General features: G+C 32.9%; 1 long non-coding RNA gene across 1 annotated transcript; it reads left to right on the top strand.

The window, feature by feature from the left end:
- Nucleotides 1-9,630: 9,630 nt before the first annotated feature.
- LOC127702309 (uncharacterized) lies at nucleotides 9,631-14,250 on the top strand. The gene is made up of 3 exons (XR_007982367.1): nucleotides 9,631-9,737; nucleotides 10,576-10,775; nucleotides 14,218-14,250. It is a non-coding gene; the product is annotated as an uncharacterized LOC127702309 (long non-coding RNA).
- The last annotated feature ends 9,165 nt before the right edge of the window (nucleotides 14,251-23,415 follow it).

The raw sequence follows: 23,415 nt of genomic DNA on the forward strand, positions 1-23,415 counted from the left end.
ATCAATATTCATGATCAATTACCCAAGACAATATCCCAAACAACATCGGATTAGACATTACACAAATGCTCTGTTCTTCGCATAAATGTGTTATTTATTTCATTCATAACCTTATTTATTGAATGTCGGTATATTTTCATATTTACTACACTTAACATTCACTTCATATTAATGATACTGCGTATATTTATAGCTTCATCTCAGAGTATTCCTCCTGGATCACCAGTCATAACAGGACCTCAAATCATAGTACTGAATTCACAGATAACATTCCATTGTAACTCTTCTAGAGGTAATCCTACACCGACTGTGAAATGGTTCAAAGACGACACGGAAATAACAACTGGTACTTCAACAACGGTTTCTGGTACAGCAGTGACAACATCTTTAACGTTTACTGCTACTTTAGATTATCATTTAGAGGTGTTGGAGTGCCAGGCAGATAATGGCGTACTAGAAAACCCACTTTCTACTACTAGATACGTTGAGGTTGACTGTAAGTTTAACTCTTAGATAAAAAAATTTACGGGAAGTAAAAAAACGACCTAAATAAAATTGCATAATCCATCTGAGGCCAACTTTGCCTACGGTAACTGAAACCTTAGTTTCTGTATAATTTCAAAATTTATAAACAGACAATTTTAGATAGTTTGTTACAAATTATGTCAGTACCGAAGTACTGACTACTGACCTGATGATACCCTCGGGGACTGATAGTCAAACAGCAGAGTTATCGACTCAGTGCTGTGAAAAATGAAAACAGCACGTTATAAATTTCATGCGTTTGAAGCGCTTTTCTGGATGTCCCTTCTTCAGGAATGCTCAAAGCCAAATATTTGAAAGCCAAGGATGTATAAGGACCGAAATCGTTGAAGAGTTATAAACCAAAAAGGACCTAAACGAAATGTCCTAAAATTGGTTTGTAGTCAAGCAGTCTGTTACTCGTGATTTCAAAACTTCCTCTTGAGTAAACACAAAAGTATTCCAGTATAAAGTCATCTTACTTTGAATTTAGCAAACATCATTTGTAAGTGATCAAAAAGGACATGTATATCTTTAGTACGAGAATGTCTATGCGAATAACAGTTTTGAATTTTGAACTGCATGTCTTTTTAAATTATATATTTTCATTTTAATTATGCAATCTTCGAAAACATAAAAACGGTTTTACCACAAGATTACAGCCTGCTGTAAGCATTTTAGTAAGTAGAATAGCCTAGAAAAAAGGATTAAACCTCGATGAGTGAAAAACCAGTTTATTCTTTTTCATTGAGCATGATTTTATCTATTTTGCTGCATGCCATCTAGCATGTTCAGATTTATAACAAACTATGACCATGATGACAAAACTTATCGCGATTAGGTGTAAGTGCAAAGTACAATGAAACCAAACTGTGTTCTGAAATAATTAGCCGTAATCCTTGCAGCTTCAAATTTGATTCAACTAATTTAAACGCATGTTTTTGTGTTGATATTATATGTGTTTTTACAAGTAAATATCAGTGTAGCTGATTACTTTTACTTAATATAAGTCAATTCACAAATAACTTGAAGTCTACATGTACATTAATGAACCGACGAAAACTGTTCACTTTGTTAAGACAAAAAGGTTATTCGATCGATTTTCACCACTTGATTTACGATACATGTATAACTTTTTAAAATCATTAATTAAATTTTGTACAGGCCTCCTACAAGTCGCGACTTTAAAACGGCGCAAATTAAGATTCAGTTGGTAAATCGCGAAATAAAGACGGCGTAAAAAATTCCCCGTTTTAAAGTATCCTGAACATTCTGGAAGTTATGCAACAGAAAATTCTTGTTTATTTGCCTTTTTTAAATATGTGATCATTGGAATAACACAGATTTGTCAACAATTTGCAATTATTTGATTAATTTCTATTTATTCATATAGTTGATTACGTGACTAACCATCAGGACCACATGCATGACAAAATTCATGACATTGTATAGGTGATAAAAAATAAGTTTATATAAATGAATACCCTAACAGATTTAGTGAATAACATACATGACACATCACTTTAGATTTGACCTATACAAATCACTTACACGGTTCCTCACTGAAGACTAGCACATGCATGTGAATAGTATTTTTTTAGATTCATCCACTCATATTTATATTCACGATCAGTGTAAAAGTCTACTTTCTTATCTACCACTATCATGAATCATTCAATCTATCGACATACAATTCGGTCAATGTATACACTTTGTTTGCAGTCTTTTAAAAAATTTAAAATTTAAAAAAAAAATTATATTTTGAATAGCAAAGTAAAAGTATTATATCACATTCAATTGAAAACGAAATATTTTGTTTACTCCTATGAAAATTTTAATTCTCCTTCTTAACAATTATTTCCTTTTATTTTCATCTAAATGATTTGTAGTGATGCCTTCGGTGAATTATATAAGCTCTCACAAAGATTTCAGATTAGAAACACACGTTTTCAAGTTTAAAAAAAATTAATCCTATGCCTTTTGTTCAGTTCATGTTAAAATGTTCTACCTTATACAACAACACAAATGTGTGCTTAACATTCATTCGGAATTATAGAACATTAAGAAAATAAATAAATCAAGCGAACTAACACCTTCAAGTAGTAAAACATGTTGACTTAACAAAGATCTTATTATGCGGTGACTATGTTTTCTTTTAAAAGTTTTTGAAACTCACTGAAAGTTAGTTCATAAATAACACCTATAAAGAGATTATAATAGACCGATTAAGTTTTGACACAGTTCACGACATAAAGCTTGACAGATCAAATCTTTTTGTGTGCATATGTTAATTGACCTGTCAATTCTCAGTTTAAAATGGCTGTTCATATCTATAAGCTATTATACATACCAAGATCAAAGGTGGATTCTTATATGAGTAGCAAGGATTTTTTTTTTTATTTTTGCCATATAATAGATGCTTTTGTATTAATAACAACATACTGATGTTGCCCCACAAGTTGTTAACAGTAAAATTCTGAATTCATATATTCCATGATCATACTTCTGTTGTACAATAGTTTTCCCCTAGTTCCAAGAACATGTGGCATTATGTAGATATGACAAATGGGTCAAAGATATATATACACAGAATGATTGAAAAAACTGTTTGTATATGTCAAAATACATATGTATGGCCCTCGGTTGAATTCTAGCAAAATATAGGAATGTACATTCTTGACCTTTGACCTTGACTTAACAGAAATTGCATCATTTTATTTTTCTACAGAAAATACAGATAATAAGCTTTCGAATGATAATATTAAAGTCGTATTATGTGGGTGCATTACATTGCTGAAATAAGAGTCTTTTTGAACAAAAAAATCAACTATTCGGTGAAAGATTTATGTTTTCGTTCAGTTTTTTAATTTTCGAGTTTGGAGCTAGTATTTTCTAGTCTTAAAAGTATAACAACTGCAAAATATTGTTTTGATGAGCTTTTCACTTGACAGATCTTGATTACTTAGATTTTAATGCCAATAATAACATATGATTGGTGATTTGAACTATAAGAGACGCATTTCTTTTTACTGTATAAGTTAATACCAATGTATATATTTCCTGGTGTTGATGTAATAACGTGCTATGTTAAATCTCTAGCATCCGTTGTTATTGACATCTGTTTAAGATGCCGTTCCATTAGCTGGTTTTGTGGCTATTAAAACGAAGTAATTCTTTTTACTTAATACAAGTAATACTTCAAGATAGGTAGCTTATGACAAAAATAAACCACTACCATGTGCAATAACTGAACTATATACTGAAAATATTTAGAAATAGGAGAAACAATTACAAGGGAAAAGAATAATATCACTCTCATTCAAATTTTTGGCAATTCTGGTCAGATTATTATTTTGCATGGGTTTCTAGCAAAAGTATATATTGAAAACAATGAAAATACACTCTAATTTAAAAATTTAAAGTAAATTTCCAAAAAGGACAACGGAACTTCTGAACATCTTTTTTATCTGGCAAATACAATATGCAATCGTTTTTTTATTGATTCTTCATCAATTACATATACTCAATAGTTTCACCACAAGCCCCAACTTTGACTGGACCGACCACTTTGACACCAGGACAACAAGGCATATGGACATGTATGTCGGTCAATGGTTATCCAGCTGGTAAAATGACCATGAGAAATCAAAATAAAAGTACTCAATTTACATCTGAGTTTTCATCTACCAGTGTAATAGATAAAAAATCCTATGATGTGACTGGTACGCTGATCTGGATCCCAGTAATTGTTAACAACGGAGATACCATTTGCTGTGATGTTACACATACAACCACGATAGGCAGTACTCCACAGACAGTTTGCAGACTAATATCAGTTGCTCGTGAGTGTTTTTATTTAAATATTTTACAGCTTATTTATCCTGAGAAAAAATGGATCATTTAAGTTGGCTAGTTTGTAAGGTTGACCAATAACAATAATTGTAATATGTGTTCCAAATCTGTAAAAAGACTAAAATGTTATCGGTCAATGATTAGCAAACGTCACAAGGAAAACAAATAAATTCGGTCAGTAGATTTGTATGAACCGTCAACACGTGATACGATAGCATTATTAACTTAGCTTTAATTTAAGTCATGATTATCGTACTGACTTATTAAAACATATGTAAGTCAAGGTAAAACTAGCTTTTTTTATTTCCTTTCTGCAATTTTGTTACTAAAAATTCAATAACTATTCTGAATAACTAAATTGATAACCAAGCAGTTTCGCTTTTATGTTTATTTGTTAAAAACATTGTCATCAATCTTTAGACAAGTAACAGTTTAAACAGTTATTTTCTTTATTCTAAATCTTTGTTAAAAAATGGATTTGGCTCACCATACAAATTGACAGGCTTAAATTTGAAAACACTAAAATAATATAACGGTTGAAGAGAAACATTTTTTAACATTCTATAACTACTGTATACAAAGATACTCACATTTTTGCAATCTTTACTTTTATTTTGCGTAATCTGGGATTATGCAAAAATTAAAACTTCCATTTTAAATCTTAATAGCTTTATTTGTCCGAGAAACCTTATTGATTACTCTCGCATATTTGATTATCGTTTAACAGTCGCAATAATATATGCTTGCAGCATTTGAAGTACTTATAATACAGAATAAGTTCTACTCTATACAAGTGAATGGATCCAATCATCTATCAGAAACTGTATGATGCATTTTTCAATAAATTAGCGATTAAAAGAAAGAAATCGTTAGTTATTCCCTCATTACAATTGTTTTCATTATCTTCCCTCGGTTTTGGTTTGTGACCCGGATTCGTTTTTTTCGCTTAATCGATTGATGACTATTGAACATTTCATATCGAGTTTGAGAACAGTTGCTTTGGCACCATATTAACAAAATCAGGCTTGCATATATTGTTCTATTTGAGATTCAAATACAATCGTGCGAAATCCGTATGCGATAACATCGTTCAAACATCACAAACCTCAACAAAATAAGTAAATGTCGCACGATGTCAAGCGGTTTGTAATGATAACCACTGTGTCCATTTTAAGTGTATTTCTCTTGAAACAGCAGATGGATTTCAGTCAGAGTTTACACTAGGAGGTGTCACTAGTCTACCAGGAACGACTTACTCTTCCGGTGTACAGGAGGTACTCCCGGTTTTCGATTGGTCACGTGTTTAGTTTTGAGTGTAGTGCATCCTGTTTCTTGATGATGTTGTCTGTTTTTATTAGAGTTTTTTTTTATTCCACTTGACTGATATCTTCTTTCTATTCTTACACATATGCAATTTACTTTATGAAATTTTCAAGAATTAGATAGTTTTTTTACTCACCTTCATATCTTTGAAAGAAAAACTTTTTTTATATGTTTTTAATTTGAGGGCAAACAAAAAAAAACGTTAGGTAAACATTAATGTAATAATGTTCACAAACTTGTCACGAGTATTATTTTACACAAAATTTTGTGTTCCTAATGCATACATTGTAAACTAGTTCATTTTTTTCTGCACAATGTATACATAGTTATATAGAATTGCAAAATCTGTCATTTCAACATGTTTAAGTACAGATATATTTGTGATAGCTCTGCAAATGACATCAGATGATTTTTTTATCTATCACCTTGTTTTCCTAGGTTTGCCTCAAGTCGAAATTTCTCCTACTACCTATACTGCAGCAATTGGAGATCAAGTAATAATTTATTGTAATATCGTCTCTGATAGTGCTGGAGTTAATGAAGTCTACTGGCAGAGAAATTCTAATAATCAGCTACGTATAATTTACAATGGAGACGTAGGGTACCAAGGTAGTACTCCTTCAACACCTTCATTAACGATTAGTTTTGCAACGATAAATGATACTGGAACATACACTTGCCATGCTACAAATGTTCTAGGAACAGGAAACAGTAACACTGGAAATGTAACAATTACTGGAGGTTAGTACTTATACTATCTGAGGGGAATGTCATGACATGCTTATTGTGATTTTGGTGTCATAATTGTTCAATTCACCTCCATTTAGTTCAGTTGGACGGTTGTAGTACTTTCTATGACATCTCAATGTCTTTATGTACATAGTCATGTCCTTCAAATACATCTGCATACAGCTGACCATGTTTCATATGAAGAATATACATGACCTTTATTTCTAAGATCATTTCATGATTGCCTTGGGTATCGTCCAACGTGACCCAATTATTGTTGCTTTATAGAAATATTCCGCTGAAGACAGAAATTGGGAATCATTTGATATAAAGTCGAATATTTATGGACCTACATCATAGACATCAACTATTTGTGTGTGATCTCCCAATGAATTCAAGGTAGAATCCAACTGATGTAAATAAATAAGCTAAACCCAACAGGACCATAAAAGGAGACATGACCTACCTGTTTGTGAGGAATCTGGACTTAAAACACATTAGTTAATAGAAGATTGCCACTCATATCTAAATGTGACATCGATACCTACACACAATATTTACCTAAAGGCCATGAGAAACATATGTAGATCCAAGTGTTTGTAGTACTGAAGCAGCATGTATATATTGCGAAAATATGATTGGAAATAGTCCAGCAGAAAATAACGAAATATAGGTTATAATGAACCAAATGTTGCTGTAATTTTCAAAGACGAACATAATACTTCTAAAGATTTGCAAAAATGTTTCCAATGATTTGCCAAAATTCAAATATTTTAGTGACACACCACTCGCGGGCTCATTCGGAACATTCTAATCAACCTGTCCCGAAACAAATCTATTTAACTCAGGTCAAAATAGTAAGTGAAGAAATAAAACTGTTTTTTTTTTTATTGCACCTTACAATCTATGTTAAATACATGTAGTATGTTAAAATGTTATAAATATTCTCAATGATGGATAACACGAGCTTTCTAAAACAGAATTAATGGTTTCAGTGTCAGTTTTAACCACGTACCTTTCTTTCATAGGGTATTTATATGTTTCTGTAACTCCTCGAACTTCAAATGTTGTCCACGAACACAGTCAAAATATTTCCTGTAATGTGACTGGAACACCAACATCAACATGGATTACCTGGCTGTTCACACCAGCTGGTAGCATTCAACATGCAGTACTAAGTACAACAAACAGTAACAAATATACAGTTGGTACAACACAGGAACCTTATTTGACTATACTCAATTTTCAACCAGGTGACTCTGGTCATTATGTCTGCAGAGCAACAAATGCTGTTGGGTCATCATCTAGTTATCCTGGTTCAACTTTGATTTACATAAGTAAGTACGCTTATATCGTTTATGTAACCGTACTTGAAGGCTGTGGCTGGTAGATTTCACTACACCACCTAAACTGATATTCTCCCATTGTCCTTGCATATTTCTCCAAGTCTAAATAAAACAATTAGTTACATATCTAGTATACATTTTATTTCGTTGGATTTACTATTGACAACATTGAAATTCTTGGACTTAATTAATCATATATCCGTGTTTTGTAAGCTTTGTCAAATCTTTAACATGGGGCCTCGGTGGCCGAGTGGTCTAAGTAGTTACTACTGTAATCACTAGCCATTCAACACTGAGATTGTGAGTTCAAACCCCTCTCGTGCGAGTGCACTCGACTCCAATCTTAATTGACTAGGATTGTCAGTTTTCCTATCGAAGGTCGGTGGTTTTCTCCGGGCACTCCGGCTTCCTCCACCAATAAAGACTGGCCTCAACGAAATAGCCCAAAATGCTTAAAAGTGGCGTTAAAACACCAAAAATCAAATCAAATCAAATCTTTAAATGATTTTGGCTTGTTCTTGTATAATGTTGATTTAAGATTAACCTTGGGTTGTAGGGTTCCTTCGTATAGAAATTGTTTACTTTACATCTTACTTGCTGTAAGTGAGTGATTGCATCTCATAAATCCCGTTGAAATCAAGGTTATGGATACTACCGAAACAAGAAGATCTGCTTCATAACTTGATCTTGACATAGATAAACGACTTCAAACTAGCATTTATGACATACGTTATAATTTCAACCGTTCCAATGTACATCATCCCATTCTGCAGCAAGTACATAACCTCTGCCTCGTCTTATGGCGCTGATACATGTATCTCAATAAATGTGTTACGCGCTTTTGAAACAAAACTGCTCCAACAGTTTGAAAAAAATTAGCAGTAAATAACTTTTACACTCACCGTCACGAATTGGTTGACTGATACGAAATAAAAAAATTAAGAAGAAGTGGTATGATGTTGATGATCGCAAATGAGATAATTATCCACCAATTACGTAATTGCAAGAATCTCTAACTAAATTTACGGACTATATAAACACTATCACTGTAAAATGAGAGCAGGACCTCCATATGTCTCTACTCACTAATGCCATGTTTTGGCGATCTTGAAATTTTTATGATACCAAAAACGTCGGATGATCTGTGGATTTACGGATTGTTTCCTATTCCCTATTGTGACATTTGAAACGAGTGTGGATTCGCCTGGCGGTTGATGCAATAATTGCAGTGGACGTTTATCCTGTCTACTCATATGATATTTCGGTCCTTCAACTTTACTTAAAACTCAGATTACAAAATGTGCGCTCGAAACACCAAATTTAGAAATGTGATTGGTTTAATTCTGAGTCTATATACAATATTGGAACTCTTAATTTTTATGTACGTACGTTCTGGTCATGCGACTTATTGAGTGCATGCATTTCCCTCAGTTTATGTTTTTTTTTCCTTGATTTGTATCTTTTTTTTTTGGGGGGGGGGGGGGGGGGGGGGGGGTAGAGACCTAAAAAATTGATGAGAGAGTAGAATGTGTAATTTAAAGATTTTAAAAACGTAAAGTAGAAAATCAAATTACAAATGTAAAAGAAAATAGAAGCAAGTATTATCATCTAACTAGTATCATTGATATCTTTAAGGTGCACCTATTACATTTGTTGAACCAAATCAATATGCAGCAATGGTTGACGCTGCTAGTTTTCAGATTCAGTGTAATGTTACTGCTACACCAGGAGCTTTTGATTGGTACTGGACATTCCACCCGGTAATTGGCAGTGTAGAAACTATAAGCAAAGGAACAAACAGTGAACACTATACTGTAGAAAATTCTGGTACAAACCCTCACTTGACGATTAGAAATATTGCGTTGAATAAAACTGGAGTTTACACTTGCTTTGCCCTGAATACAGCTGGAACAAGTGGTAGTGGTAGTAATGCTAATTCTAAACACACTCTGACAGTCACTGAAGGTTAGTGTCAAAATTCTGCAGCTAGTTCCTTATGTTTGATGAAATAGGAGAAATATAAAATTAAAGAGCATTGCAGTAACAAGTTAGCGAGATAGGGTTTAATTTCCAATGAGACAACTTTCCCCAAAAGGGCAAATAAAATGGATGTAAACAATGTTTGCAAAGAATAATTCCGATCTCATTTATACCAGTATTGTATGCACATGTGCTCAGCATGTATAGTTGCTAAAACAAATGTAAGTTAAACATTTGAAACTAGAAGAGCCACTGGAAACCCGATTTCGTTTAAGAATTGTGCAAAGAAACATAAACATTCATATACAGATACACGAGGATTGTCCTAATATTTTCATCTATAATATGGAATCTAGCATACATTGAAAGTTCATGCTTCGTCGAATCCATTTTTGTCTATGTATTTATATTCCGTAGTCACAATCATGCGATCGGTGGTTGACGTTAATTTCAAAACTTGATCTTGCTTCAAACATGGTTTTAAGCAATTATGTTTTGCCATTGTTGTAGTTCCATCTTCCACCTATGAGTTTAGATTGTCTCGTGTGTCTTTTCTGTCTCTATTAACAGAGAATAATAGATTATCTAAATAATGAAAAATACACCACCAAAAAAGATTTAAAAAACCCATAAAAGACATTGTAAGTTATGTTTTGCGTCTGACTTGAATCTTCTCTTCAATTCTAATTTAAATACATTTAGTGAATAACAGGATGAAAATGAGTGTTGTATCATTATTTTGTTTATTCCTACTGCCTTTTAGTAATATAACGGAATGTTTGAGAACAAGTCTTGCATTTTATTATGGACTATCTTATTGCAGATTCAACAATTCTTTGTGGAGAAAATATAGATAAATTTAATACTAAATGGGGTATAACAGCAGAAAAAAACCTGCTTACTTTACCTTGCAATGGTTACTACACGGGTAGTGTTTCTAGATACTGCAGCAATGGTGGAAAGTGGATGGAACCAGATTACAGCCTGTGTACGCGTAAAGCAATACAAAATATCCATGCACAGGTAAACAATGTTTTCAGGCTGAATCAATTGTTTATAATTTCCAATATTGTCACAAGCGTGTGCATAGTCTTGTAGAAAAACAACGATCAAGTGAATATACTATATGTAAAGCTATAACTTGTCCAGGGTATAGACAAGATGTGAATATACTGAAAATAAAGACAAACGTCCGCATCATGATCCATTGCACTGAAGAACGAAACGGAAATATGTTTTTACAGATAGGCAATGACTTGGTTCCCAACTTGTGATAGGTATAAATGTAGTACACCATATCGTTTTATTATGGTATTCAAATGGACAAATATACTTCTGATGTTTGGTAAAAAAAAGTATTCTACAATGACAATGCTTGCCTGCAGAAAATAAGCATACAAGTCTCCAATTACGTATATTTTAGACGGGTGCCACATGTGGAGCAGGATCTGCCTACCCTTCCGGAGCACCTGAGATCACCCCCATTTTTTGGTAGGGTTCGTGTTGCTTAGTCCTTAGTTTTCTATGTTGTGTCATTTGTACTATTATTTGTCTGTTTGTCTTTTTATTTTTGGCCATGCCGTTGTCAGTTTGTTTTCGATCTATGAGTTTGACTGTCCCTCTGGTATCTTTCGTCCCTCTTTTAGACCATCGTATGTTAACTTATTGGTTTAACATTTTATAGTTAGGGAAGATGTTTTAGGAATAAAACTATTAATTCATAGCCCCATTGCCTTCTATGTTAAATTCTGCAGTTTCAAGCATTCATAGCTTTTTTGTATTAAGTTCAAATAAAGTGGCATTCATTTCATATCAAAACTATACCTTACCCTTACTTGTGCTGAAAAGTTCAGCATTCCTTTAATTTGCTTATTAGAACGCACATGTTAACGTAAGTTTGGTACTACAAAAACAGTTACCTCTGATTCGAACAACAGGGCAAATATGCCCTCCTATTTTAATTTCATATTTCATTTAATTATTTATAGGGATCATTCATCGAGTGTTCTACAGTAATCCCAATTCAAATTCTTTAGCTTTCATTGCATATCAATATTACACAAATATTTTACTTACTAGTATGCAAAGGAACCTTTTTGTTATAAAATATATCCTACTTTCATGTATGTTCTGTTAGACCGGGTCCGAGTTTATAGTTGTTTATACCTTATATATAATTACAGTAATTACTATAGTGTTTATATGACGATATATAGACATATCAGTAAATGGTCGGTTACATATTAATTATTCATCCAAAACTGTACGATGATCGATGATCCATCGCTTTTAGTGGATTTGACGGATATTATGTGATAGCTTTTGTCACAACATTCTGCAATTAAAAAGTCTATCAATTATATGCGGAAACATATATGAGTAAACCTCGTACCAATACCGATCATTTGAGATGGAGTTTTTTTTTTACATTCCAAATGAAAACGAAATGTACAAAAATAATTTTTCACAATGTTAAATGTACCGTAGATTCATGCACTGTTCGTGACGTTCCTCCATGAAATACAGGCATTGATTATAGAACGGCACGATGTCTGATTTTAAATCAGCTGATTTGATATTAAGAGTTAGTTTTCATTTACCTCTGATATTCTTCGAAGAGATTTGTTTTTTGGACTTTTTTTATAACAATTTTAAGGTAAGAGTTGAGAGCCTTTGTTTTTCTACTTTTTATTGTATGTTTTGCATGGTTCTGTATGTATTGGTCTACTTAATGAGATTAAAAGATTGATGTTTGAGTTCTTAAGAATCAATTGAAAATGTTCATGAAACTGACTAAATTCAGCTTTACTTTACTTTACTTTCCGCTATAGAGATGATGTGCTATCACTAAATAATTCAAAATTTGGTGACTATGTTGAACGCATTTATCCCATCGAACTTGAGATAAAGGATACAACAGATACAGTTAAGTCTGCCTCATATATTGACTAAAACTGGTATTTTTTCGGGCCCTTTATAGCTTGCTGTTCGGTGTGAGCCAAGGCTCAGTGTTGAAGACCGTACTTTGACCTATAATGGTTTACTTTTATAAATTTTGACTTGGATGGAGAGTTGTCTCTTTGGCACTCATACCACATCTTCTTATATCTATTTACATCTAGAAATTGACAATGAGGGTCGGTTGAAACAAAACTTTACGACAAACGAAATGATTGCAGCTTCCCAATTTTGAACTTTCCATTTCTATGTAGCAACTTTCCAGCAGCGCCTGCATACGGAGTATATATCTCCCAGTTGATACGATGTTCAAGGGATGGTACAATGTATTTCCAATCATGATTTCCTTGATCGAGGGTTGCTGCTCACAAGGAAGCTATTAAACCAAGAGTTCCAAGTGGTGAAGTTGAAATCATCCCTTCGTAAGTTTTACGGACGCCATCACGAGTTGGTTGACCGTTATGGAATATCCGTTTCACAGATGATAACGGATATGTTCTAAATGTCGTAACTACAGAACCGTCCCCTTTTCCCTACCGAATTAGACTTATTACCGGGTTTGTACTAACATGAGCAACACGACGGGTGCCACATGTGGGGCAGGATCTGCTTACCCTTCCGGAGCACATGGGATTATCCTAAGTTTTTGGTGGGGTTCGTGTTGCTCACTCTTTAGCTTTCTATGTTGTGTTTTGTGTACTATTGTTTGTCTGTTGGTCTTTTTCTTTTTTAGCCATGGCGTTGTCAGTTTATTTTCTACTTCTGGTATCTTTCGCCTCTCTACTTCGGTCAATGGCTGTCTCTATCGTATTGGGATGTGATTTTGTTTTTTGTAGGGAATTTGGCGTTTGTAGATATTCTAAAATATCTTTTAAATGTACTATGAAAGTTTTATTGCAGGTGCGATTAAGAGGCATATAGTACAGATACCGATCTATTGTTGAAAGCTTTATGTTGATCTCTAAATGATGTTTTGTAATTTTTGATATTAGATTGCTGTCTATTTAATGTATACCTCTAAGTTTCCTCTTATTCACAAATTAATTTCTTAATATTCCCGCCATTTTACAGCCAACACGTGTAGCGTTACCAATGTCTTTCCTTCTGTAATTGCAAGGTCAAATAGTTGTCCCGTGTTTTTGGTTGTGCCTATACATTTTTAGCGAAATATTTGTTTATAAATTTGTACTCGTAAGTTACAACAAAGTTTCGGTTCAGACTTCATAGTTACATGGAACTCCGTTATTTTGCGTCTTGCAGACAGTGGCGCACTGCTTTCGTCTCGACATATTCTGTTTTTAATAAAGTATCAAATGATAATAAAAATGGTTACAAATATCATATATTCATATATGTATTAAACCCTTCAAACATTCCCAGCTATTGAATGATTTTTTTTTATATTTTTTTTATGAATATCAAAATTTCGAGCATTCATAAAAAATTAGTATAAAGAGAATGAAGTTATCTTTACCGTACAATGTTTGAAAGGTATTTTTTATTATAGTCAGCTAAACTATTATCTGGAGAGAGTGTAGACACGGTTGTGAATACTGTTCTTGAGAATTTAGAAAACACAACCAGTGAGAAAAATGAATTAAGGTCTGGTGATCTGGTAACATCATCAACTGTTCTGGATGACATTGTCAGATATGTAACAGATAACACAGAAAAACTTTCCGTTGATCAACTAGAGGTTAGTTTATTGATAAATTTTTCAGATAAACATTAAAGATACTTCTCTAGCTGAATTATAAAAGGTAAAAGGCAAATCAGTAACTTGTTTTACTTATTTTTCAAGATACTTAAAAATCTTAGATACCAAATATATAGAACTGTGTTAAAAACCATGTGATTAAATGTAAGTGAGACAACAAATGAATACCCATATTTGATATCTTTAACTAAATTAAAAGATTTAAGAAGTCATTGTACGGTTTTCATCAATAGAAAATTGTCAATATTATTAATCCAAAATGTACGAAGATATAAGCAAAGAAGATCATGGATGAATATTTTAACATGGGACAGGTCCATTCATATTATGGCAGTACACACTTCTTTTTAATACTCAAAAGTTCCCACTTGATCTCGACCAGTGGAACAACGAAAGGCACTGCACTGAATCAAATCTGAAATAAATATTAGGAATGGAAATTACTATAATTGATATGGATATAAACAATAAAGTGCAAAGTACTTTTACAAATCACAAAAGGCGAGATATTACTGTTATCTATGATATCAGCACATCAAAATACACATACGGAACCCTTGAAAGAGATGCTGCATACATGTAGCACCGTTTTAAAATGCTCGCAATTCCGTAAAGCAAAATTAATATACTGTTCAAAACACATAGCCTAATAAGACTGAGAAATAAAAGTAAATGTTTTGGAAATGACTCCTACTCATTCGTGAATTTTGCTAGTGATGGAACCGAAGGAAAATAAATGTAATAATATATATTAAGATGTCGCTTTTGCAAACACACATTACTTACATTTATTAACCAAGTAAATAAACAAAATGTTGTTTAACCACCTAAGTACATTATAGTTAAAATGCAAAGATTTTGAATTTACTCAAATCGAAACAGTGCCTATAACAGCCAACAGGGCATTATAACGTGACCATTATGGATAAAACCAGTCATTATGAAATAATTTTTCTTTATAATTTATTCATACTTGAAACAGTTTTCACATTTTCATATCAGTAGGACTACAATTCAGATATGACATGAAATATGTTAATTTTCTGTGATCGATGATTACATATTTGAGTAGAGCGATCCATAAAAGCGGCCAGCATCTTGAATTTTTTGGAAATTCATAATGACTTGCTTTATCCATTATGTCCCTTATCAAAGCCCTGATGGCTGTAATAAGGACGGTTTCGTTTTATAAAACTGGGCATTTGAGCAATAATTCACTCGGTTGGTTCATTAAAAACATTAAATATTTTTGCCTTTTGCTGTGCTGCATTGAATAAATTGAAACAGTAAAAAAATGCATCATTTCATTTCTTCATTCGTACTGTGAAATGTTTTTCGGAAACTAAAAACTAGAAAAAAAAATTAACAACGATATAAGGAATAGAAAATGACTATAACTTCAATTAGAAGGAAGGTTTTCACGTGAAGTTTTGTATATAGATATTGGCTATCTAATACCATCTTTTACATACAATGCATTATTCAAATACATCTTCTTCAAAAAACCTCTGTTGTTCACTGCGAATATGTTTAAAATTCGAATCATTTGTATTATTTTTTTCAGTTTAAAGTTTATGTCGTGTGTTTCAGATTTTTGGGTCTGTCTGCAATAATATACTAGATGAACGAAACCATCAGCTGTGGGAAGAACTAAATGACGAGGTAACCTTCTTTTTATGATAAAAACATTTTCGTAAAACGAAAAAAAAAAAGAAAAACAGAGTTACCAATGTTATCCTTTATTAAATGGCAATCATATGAAAATCGTCTGTACATGTATGTCGGATTTTTATTAGCAGTTAATGTGTAGATAGCAACTGTAAGTATGTACTAGTGTTGTCACTTTGGTGTCATTCTATAAAAACTCGTCATAGATACCATGATTAAAAATGTGTACGTCAGATACTTATTTCGTCATCAGAATAATCAGTGACCCTCGAATCAAAAAGATTTATAAAGGGCAAAACAAGTTGAAGTTGAAAACCAGTACGGACCTAACATAACACGTCCGAAAGGTTTTGCCAAATACAGCTAAGGAATATGAGATATGCTTGAAATAAGATTTATTTTTTTCTAAATAAAGCCTATCGAAAATGCCATTTTTCCTAAGTATATTTGAATAATATTAAAATGATAATTCGTTTTCTACAATCGTACTCTTAATTGTGTTTCTAATGTCGTAATAGAATATATGCACTTGAAATATTTGAAATTCAATCATTTTTGGTGCAAGGACATACCAAGAACGCAAAAAATCATAAATTTAAAAAGAAAATACAGACAACATAGTGAGTAAAAGCAAAACAACAAAAGTTCACAAAACACTGCACAGAATACTTTGTGTGGGCGAGGTTAATACATTCCAACTCGAGTAGTAACACCTGTAATAGACAATGAAAATACCTGTCAGACGAATGTTCTCTAACACTATAAGTGGTGTCCCTTCTGTAGTAAAAACAGTTACCGATTACAATACAGTGTTTCATAAGGTTATAGACGGAGAATTCGCAATGATTGTTCAAAAGGAAAATATAGGTTCGTTTGTATTCAGTTTTACCTCATGTGCTCACGTGTGAATTTAAAATGTGAGGTACCTGTTTCAATGAGAATGATAAGTACTTTTGTATAAAACTCAATTAGGAAAGCCTAAAAATAAAATAAAATTCATATTTAGTAATATCTTACAAAAAAATAAAAAAACAATTTCAGTTTGAAGTGCCAATTACACATGTACTTTACGAAATTTTCAATTTCATGTTTTGTCTCCCTTATAGTTAACTTTCTTATAGATGTACAATCATTATTAACGCAAATAATAATAGCTTAAAAACCTAACATGTCTAATCAAATGCTTTTATTCATTCAAAGTTGGTTTTGACAATCATTTTATCTTGTGACTTGTGTCAGCAAAACGATGTGACATGAACTCTTCACTTCAAGAAATGAAATGACAAGACACCAGAGTAGATCTTGTAGCATGAAAGACAACATTCCACATATAATCATCACAAATAGTTGGTTGAAAAGTGTAAGCAAAAACATCACGAGGCCCTAAAAATTGAAAATCTATATTGATTTCTCCTTGTCGGATAGGCAGCTATTATTTTTAAAATATCGGAAGAGGAGTGAAATGTTTTTCCCAATATTGAAACTCACTACAGTCCGCTACCAAAAAGTTACATGTGTCGACATGATTTGCTTACAATTATCATATTCGACAAATCAGTAGTGGTATACCGTTGGAAGCGGGTGGTATATTGTGATAGTAGTGTCAGTCTATTCGTCCTTTTGTTTGTGTTTACGTCCTTCCGTCCGACATTTGTATCCGCTTGACAGATTTTCACTCAAATGATCCGAATGAATATCGAAATTTTCTTTAGCATGAAATATCCGCATACAGCAGTTTATGTTTGTATCCGCTCTCCCTTAACATGAATAAGAATCTATTGATTTTTTCCGAAATTGTTGTTTTGGAATATCCTAGGCAAATTATGGAAAAAAGTAAAATAACAAAAATACCGAACTCCAAGGAAAAATCAAATCGAAAAGTCCTTTTTCAAATGGCAAAATCAAAAGCTCAAACACATCAAACGAATGGAAAACAACTTTCATATTCCTGACTTGGTACAGGCATTTCCTTATGTAGAAAATGGTGGATTAAACGTTGCGAGTGGTAGGGACATCTTTTTGTGAGCTTTGCTCAAACTACGTATACCTCAGTGCATATGTGGAATTTGATTTAAAGTAAAGTAAATTATTTCAGTAATTGAGGTAGGAAAGACTATCTCTGACGAGATCACTGTGCCTGATCGTTTGAAAACATCATTCTCGTGGATAACAGATTCAGCGACTGAAATCAAACTGAAAAAGAGCAAACATCACGGTAAATAAACCTATACAACTATGATAATTATATACATATTTGTGGAATAACATTCCTCTGCTACTAGTATTCTCATGATCAAGATCAATAGTTCGTTAAGGCCTAAACAGAATACATTTGGAGCTTTAAAAACAAAACGGACTGAAACAAAATTTCCGAAACAGACTGCGGTTTTATGGTGTTGCAACGTTAATCGTATTACAACTACATAATCTATAAGCTAGAAATAAAGCAAAAGTGTACATTTATTATTTGAAAATTATCAGTACGAAAGCACTGGCTACTGGGCCTCAAGGTTGACAATTCAGAAGCGGTACATACCCAGTTATAGCTAGGAAATAAAGGTTTTCATGGAACAACTTTCCACAGTTTTTGTGAACACCAGTGGCAAAAGATATAAAATGTCACACAACCAAAAACAACACGACGCGACATAATTTTTTCCTGAATAACCTTATTAATGCTCGAGACCAACATTTGGAAAGCCAAAAATACAAAAATGTTAGAGTGCGTTAAATACGAAAGGACTTTAAAGGGACAACCAACAGTATAACATTGTAGGTCACGTTAGCCTTGGATTTTCAAATCATCATTCTATAGATTAAAAATCGAATGTTTTCATTTAAAGAAGTGAACAAAAACACTTGCAACTTTAATACTTTAATAGTGTTTGTATTATTAGAATATCCCTGTTTTAGCTCACCAGGCCCAAAGGGCCAAGTGAACTTTCCTCATCACTTGGCGTCCGTCGTCCGTCGTCGTCGTTGTCGTCGTCGTCCGTCGTCGTTAACTTTTACAAAAATCTTCTCCTCTGAAACTACTGGGCCAAATTTGACCAAACTTGGCCACAATCATCATTGGGGTATCTAGTTTGAAAAATGTGTCCGGTGACCCGGCCAACCAACCAAGATGGCCGCCATGGCTAAAAATAGAACATAGGGGTAAAATGTAGATGTTGGCTTATATCTCTGAAACCAAAGCATTTAGAGCAAATCTGACATGGGGTTAATTGTTTATCAGGTCAAGATCTATCTGCCCTGGAATTTTCAGATGAATCTGACAACCCGTTGTTGTTGCTGCTGTTTTTGGTTATTATATTGAATATTATTATAGATAGAGATAAACTGTAAACAGCAATAATGTTCAGCAAAGTAAGATCTACAAATAAGTCAACTTGACCGAAATGGTCAGTTGACCCCTTAAGGAATTATTGCCCTTTATAGTCAATTTTTAACCATTTTTCGTAAATTTTTCTAATCTTTTATTTAACCAAACTTGTCCACAATCATCATTAGGGTATCTAGTTTAAAAAATGTGCCCGATGACCCCGCCCGCGAACCAAGATGGCCGACATGGCTAAAAAATAGTACATAGGGTAAAATGCAGTTTTTGGCTCATATCTCTGAAACCCAAGCATTTAGAGCAAATCTGACATGGACAAAATTGTTCATTAGGTCAAGATCTATCTGCCCTGAAATTGTCAGACCAATCAGGCAACACGTTGTTGGTTTGCTGCCCCTGAATTGGTAATTTTAAGAAAATTTTGCAGCTTTTGGTTATTATCTTGAATATTATTATAGATAGAGATAAACTATAAACAACAATAATGTACAGCAAAGTAAGATCTACAAATAAGTCAACATTACCAAAATTGTCAATTGACCCCTTAAGGAGTTATTGCCCTTTATAGTCAATTTTTTACAAAATTCATAAATTTTGTAAATTTTTGTAAACTTTTACAAAATATTTTCCACTGTAACTACTGGGCCAAGTTCATTATAGATAGAGATAATTGTAAGCAGCAAGAATGTTCAGTAAAGTAAGATCTACAAACACATCACCATCACCAAAACACAATTTTGTCATGAATCCATCTGTGTCCTTTGTTTAATATGCACATAGACCAAGGTGAGCGACACATGCTCTTTAGAGCCTCTAGTTTGTCATATCCTCCAATTTTAAGGGGCAAATAAATGCTAAAAAACAGTGGGGTGAACGTATAGGTAGGAGCTTTACTGTACATTTCAATTCAAACATAGGTTTTTCATTGTTGAAGGTCGTACGGTGACCGATAGTTGTTAATTTCTGTGTCATTTGGTCTCTTGTGGAGAGTTGTATCATTGGCAATCATACCACATCTTCTTATTTTTATATTGTCTAAGTGCCAATGCATTAACACCATAAACAAATTTGTGGCATAAATTGCAATACTAATTGCGATTAAAGAAAAGTTTGAAAATCGGTGTCGTGACATTCTTATTTGATTTTCTCTGTTTTTGACTAATGCGTAAAGTAGACGAAATGAAACAAAATAAAATGTCAATGGATTTTTTTTATAGATTTGACAGGATATAGTAGCACATTCTATCGAAATATTTCAAGATTCTTTCCAAAGTACTTGATGCTAAATGGGTGAGTCATATTTTCTGATTGTAAATCTGTCATCATATTATATCTTTATTGCATTACATATTTTGATTTAGATTATGACTTTTATTCTATCAAAACTAACCAAAAAAGTTCACTGTATAAAAGTTCATCATGTTAAGATGCTTGTTTGTCATTCATGATTGAATGAGAACATCCAGTTTATTTTAGGGCCTCGGTTGCCAGGTGGTTTTAGTAGTCGAGCTACTGTATCACTAGCCTGTCAACACTGAGGTTGAGAGTTCGAATCCCTTACGTGGCATGTGCGCTCAACTCCAATCTTAATTGACTAGGAATGTCAGTTTTTCTACCAAAGGTCAGCGGTTCTTTCCGGGCTCTCCGGCTTCCTCCACCAATAAAACTCTAACCGCCACTACATAGCACAATAGTGCCAAACTTGGCGTTAAATATCTATCAATCAATCAATCCAGTAAATTATTATTTAAAAAGTAAAACAGCAAACATACCGAACTCCAATGAAAATTTAAAACGGAAAGTCCTTTCTCAAATGGCAAAATCAAAACACATCAAACGAATGGAAAACAACTGTCATATTCCTGACTTGGTACAGGCATTTCCTTATGTAGAAAATTGTGGATTGAACCTGATTTTATAGCTACCTAAACATCTCACTTGTATGACAGTCGCATAGAATTCCATCATATTGACAACAGTGTATGAGCAAAACAAACAGACATAATAGGTAAAATTGTCAAAAATTGGGTACAGCAGTCAACATTGTGTTATAATCTTAAACACTATAAAAACAAATAACTATTTCAACAAAGAAAAACAAAATGTCATATTGACACTCAGAAGACAAAGTACATAAGCAAAAATGAAAAACAAGAATACAAACAATTACCGTAGCACAATAACACAATGGCGGGATGTATAAATACCGAGCCACGCCAAAAGTATAATTCAAAAAATGGACTAAATAGTAAAGGGTAAAAATATATAAGTTGCTGCCTAGTAACGTTTATCCTGCATTTTTCATTTTATATTCTTGTTACCAGTAATAATAACTATTTTTAAAGTTTTTTCTTGAAAACTTCTTGGTAATACTGGTAGCTTGGTGCTTACATATTTTTATAGAATAACACCACCCGGATAAATACGTTATTTCAAAGTCTGTTAACTTAATTATTCCATTTACAGGGAATTGCAGTCATTTAATGGAAGTTACGATGTAAAATCTATCATAACTGATTTTACAATCCAATCAACAGCTTCTTCAGATCATACCTTGATTATAAAATTTGACAATTTATTAGTAAGTTGTGTTAATTTTGACAAAACGTGATTTTTTTTTCTGTTGTTTTTTCTTTGTTTGTGAAGATGTCTTCTAAAACTATAAGGGTTCTTGAAAACACTATCAGTTGCAAACAGCTATGACAGCGTAACAATGTTTCATTCACTTTTGGTTCTTGCTTGTGTTCTTACGCGCATCGATTGTGTTACTTTACCACTGGTACAAACATCATTGAGTGCACCTTCAAGTGGCATATATCGTAACGCAAGCTAATGGATAATTTTCATGAAAATAACACTTTCTGAATATGGTGTGTCAATTCGCTTTTTGGGGTTTACCTTGACCAGAAACGGAATTCTTAAAAGGTTGAAAAATTGAGAAGCTACATGACAAAAGCATCCAGATGAAACACAAAATAGCCAAATCTCCCTAAGGTCAACATTAAATATTTTAAAAATGAATAACATGTGAGGTAACTCTGAAGAAATATGCGTACCTGCTAAATGTTTCTTTTTTCGTGCCGAACTACAAATCACCTATAACGTGTTTCAATTGGTCCTTTCAGCATGTCTATTGCGGCTATTTAAAACTTATGATTATGAAGACAATTATCAAAATTCATGTTCTTAAATTTCTTATCATAATCCATGAGCTTAAATTTCACGGATATTAAAAAGTCTAACTCGTCAAATATATCAGGCTTATCATTTGGTACGCTACATGCGTGTTTCGTCTACAAGAACACATCAGTGATGCTAGGATCAAAACAGTTCAAAACTAAAGCTGAACACAAACACCTAAAATTCACTTTAACGTGACTGAGTAAATTGTGTGAACTACACCACAGGTACTTGTTGACAGGATTTTTCGCCTTCTATACAATAGTTATTTCCCTCAGTCATTTTAATATTAGTCTTTAAGTAGTAAAGTAAGACGAATAATTATAAATTTTTCGACTAAAGTTACTCAGAGAAGCTATTTGTACACGCTTTTTTTGAGTGCATAATCATTTCACTTTTTCACGGGAGTAATGAAACCGAAAAAAAAAGTAACACACAACCCGAAGAAAGACTAAACGTTCCATGCTCCGTTTACAGTATTCCTAAAAAATATTTGATATTATACATAACAATGCTGTATCTTTTAATTTCATCCGCAGGCTATAACCTCACTTTAATACATTTTACAAACGTTTAATTGTGAAACTTATATTTTCAGTGTGTACATGGAACGTCGAAATGTTTTACTTGAAAGATGATATGTATCTTATATGGAAGACTTGAATTTCATGAGATTCTCATAGAATTTTACATGATTCTTTTGAATAAGAGAAGGATTAGAGAATCTAAATTAAAAAACAACAGCAACACAATAAAAAGTTAAAAGACTTACATCCAAAAGGCAGTTCAAAGTCTTATTTTGA

This window comes from Mytilus californianus, unplaced genomic scaffold (genome assembly GCF_021869535.1).
Source record: "Mytilus californianus isolate M0D057914Y unplaced genomic scaffold, xbMytCali1.0.p SCAF_5, whole genome shotgun sequence".
Lineage (NCBI taxonomy): Eukaryota > Metazoa > Mollusca > Bivalvia > Mytilida > Mytilidae > Mytilus > Mytilus californianus.